Genomic DNA, 3,325 nt, shown 5'->3' with positions numbered 1-3,325 from the left:
AAAACCATGTGAGTCTCGGGTTCTCCACAAAGAGGGCGGCCCTAGATCTCAGCCATCCCTGCCAATGTCCCCCTATTAATAATAGACTTAAAAGACTGTTTTATTCCCATCCATTTCTACCGTTGAGACTATGAATGCTTTGTGTTCTCAGTAACTCCCATAAACAACTCTGGCCCAGCCTAAAAATGTGAATGGACTGTCCTCCCACAGGGAATGGCTAACAGTCCAACCATTTGTCAGGAGGCTGTAGCCACTGCATTAAAACCTTATTTAGATAAAGGACTCAATATATACCACTATGTCAATGACTTCTTAATATGGGGAGATTCGTCTACCACACCCCTCCCCAATTAAAGATCAGCTAATACCTGCCTTAGGATTCACAATAGTCCCTCATAAAATTCAACTTGTTCTACCCACTGCTCTTTCAGGAAGAGAGCTCTCCCTTACCTCAATATACCCCTTGAAACCCACCTTTCCCTCAAAAATTAACTCTCAACTCCCTCCAGAACTTTTGGGCAACCTTAATTGGCTTCAACTCTGGGTGTCCCTTCCCACAAGCACCTTTCAACACTTCTTTAACCTCCTACAAGAAGATAAAAGACCCTCCTCCCTTTTAACCATGTCCCCTTAATCAATCCAAGATCTAAATTGTGTCAATGCAGCCCTAAAAGATATGGTTCTTGCTAGGTATGTCCCTAGAATACTCGTATAGCTTTTTATCATTAATTCCTCTCCCACACAGATAGGAGCCCTTTACCAACCCTAAGGGATACTGGAAAGTCTACACACGTCAATGGGTGGTACACCCCCAATTTTAAATGAGGTGGATGTATTCGCTATTATGATTAAAAATGGCCAGGACAGAGCCCTACAAACCCTAGGAAAAGAACCTGTCATTCTTGTCACTTCTTTCTCCCTCTTTGATATTCAATGGCTAATCAAAAATTACTCCTGCTTTGCTTAATAGGATTCCAAGGAAATTGACAATCATTATGCAAAAAAGGGGCCTCTGCTCTCCCTCTGTTGTGATGGCTCATAGTGGGAGACTTCTCAATATGTATTGATGGACAAAAAAGGGGAGCTGCAGCAGTAATATACTACTCTCCTGAGGATGAACCTCTTATTCTCTGATTCAGAGAGTTTTCCCACCATTCTTCCAATAAAAGAACTGTACGCTATCTATCTAGCTCTAAAAGAAGGGTCCACTTAACCTTTTTTCAGACACTGTGCATAATGTCAATTTGCTTGCCTGGCTGTCAAGATCCTTTGTCAAACTAGACACCAACCCACTTTCTCCTCTATTCAGTACAGGTTTCCTTCCTTCTAAAGCGAAGTGATCCCACCCTCTACCTACAGCATGCCAGATCTCACAGTCTCCTGCCAGGTCCTATATCTGAGGGAAATGCACTTGCTGACCAAAACGCCTCAATAAGAATATACATACATAGTCTCCACTGAGCAACATGCCAATCCATTTGCACATACACCCAAATATAAAACGGCTTCATGCCCTCTTTCCCCACATTCCCCTTGCTGTACTCCAAAGGATAGTAAAAATATGCTCCTCTTATGCATCCCTTATTAGCACTCCAGCTTTACAAATGATGGGCACCAATCCCTGAGGCCTCAAATCCAATGCCGTATGGCAAATTGATGTCACCCATATTCCACAATTTGGTAGACAGAAATATGTTTTCTTTACTGTCTTAGTTAGGGTTTTACTGCTGTGAACAGACACCATGACCATGCCATGTCTTATAAAGGACAACATGTATTTGGGGCTGGTTTACAGGTTCAGAGGATTCATCCATTATCCTATAGGTGACCTACTTGTCTCCCATGAGCTTATTACTGCCTTCAAATCAGTCTTTATGTATGTTAATATTCTTCAACAGGAAAAATCATTCTCAGAAGGAACTCCAAGCTTACCTCTCCTGGCTACAACACATACAATATTCAGCTGTCTTCCTTCCCTTAACCACCTACTCAATTGTTCCCAATGATTTTACTGTGCTTCTCTCTCCCAACTATTAGAGCAGCCATTCCCATTAACATTTCCCCTCATGCCTCCATGGAGCCTTACCCACAAGTAATTCACAAGATAGTTCTCTCTTCAACTTACCCCCACCTTTGCCTTGTAGGGCCCTCCTTTAAACCCCATCTTACCTGTTCCTGTGACATCACTATTGCCAAGTCAGTATGTGTTAGCCCTCCTGCTCTTCTCTAGTGCAAAAGCACTATAGGCACCTGTATGAACCCTCCTTCTCAAGGCTCCTGCACTGCATCCCACGATACTCATTCCCCAGGTTTATCTCTACGAACCTGAAGAACTTGGCTTGCAGATGGGAGGAAGCTGAAAGCAGAGAGAGATCTTCATTCCTCTCCCTATTGGGCTGGGCCTCACTGTCTCATTGGGTGCAACAGGGACCACGGGAGCAGCGCTTGTCCAAACACATCTGGCCAACAACTTTCAGAAAAAGCTGGGCCAGGCAATGACCTCCACTGCAGACAGCCTTGAGTCTCTTCAACACCAGATAACCTATCAGGAGTTATTCTCCAAAACTGGAGGGCCCTGAACCTACTAACTGCTGAACAGGGAGGAACTTGAATTTTGCTGGGGGAGGAATGTTGCTTCTATGTCAATGAATCTGGGCTGGTAGAACAAGAAGTACAGATGGTCAACGAGCTCTTGGGTAACCACGGGCATGCTATGCTCCGAACACCCCTACCACTTGGTAGCTTGGCTGCTTCTTCTCCTTGGCCCCATGCTAGGTATTGGATCCTTCCTTCTTGTGCCACCCTGCATCATCCAATTTCTAAAGCAGCACATGAGTAGCATTGCATTACTCATTACTGATCATTACTAAACAGGTATTGGTTCAATATCAAACTGTCTCCAACGTAGGAGACAGATATTCTGATGACACCTTTCCTTTATAAAAAGAGAAGGGGGAGTTTTAGAATGTTGGACCACAAGAGCAAGCCTGGTAAGAATGAAGGAGGGCTTGAAGGCCCAGAGACCCAGAAGGCAAGGTAGGAGCTTTGCCTGCTTGCAATTCTAGTCTTGTCATGTAGTCATAGCCTCCCATAGAGGGGCAGTACCCACAAGTCCCTTCCCATGTAGATAAGACATCTCAGGCCAAGCCACTCGGAGGCACCTGTTGTCAGACCCAACCCACCTCTAAATTGTATATAAAATCCTATTTAGTAGGAAAAATGGTGTGTGAGAATTACTCCATCTTCTGAGAGCATCTGTCACAAGAGTTGTTAACACTGCCTGGGAAGAGACGGCTCTACAGAAGTTTTCTCTAGCAGACTATCC

The sequence above is a fragment of the Mastomys coucha genome, chromosome X (genome assembly GCF_008632895.1).
Source record: "Mastomys coucha isolate ucsf_1 chromosome X, UCSF_Mcou_1, whole genome shotgun sequence".
Lineage (NCBI taxonomy): Eukaryota > Metazoa > Chordata > Mammalia > Rodentia > Muridae > Mastomys > Mastomys coucha.
Note: the sequence above shows the minus strand (reverse complement) of the source record.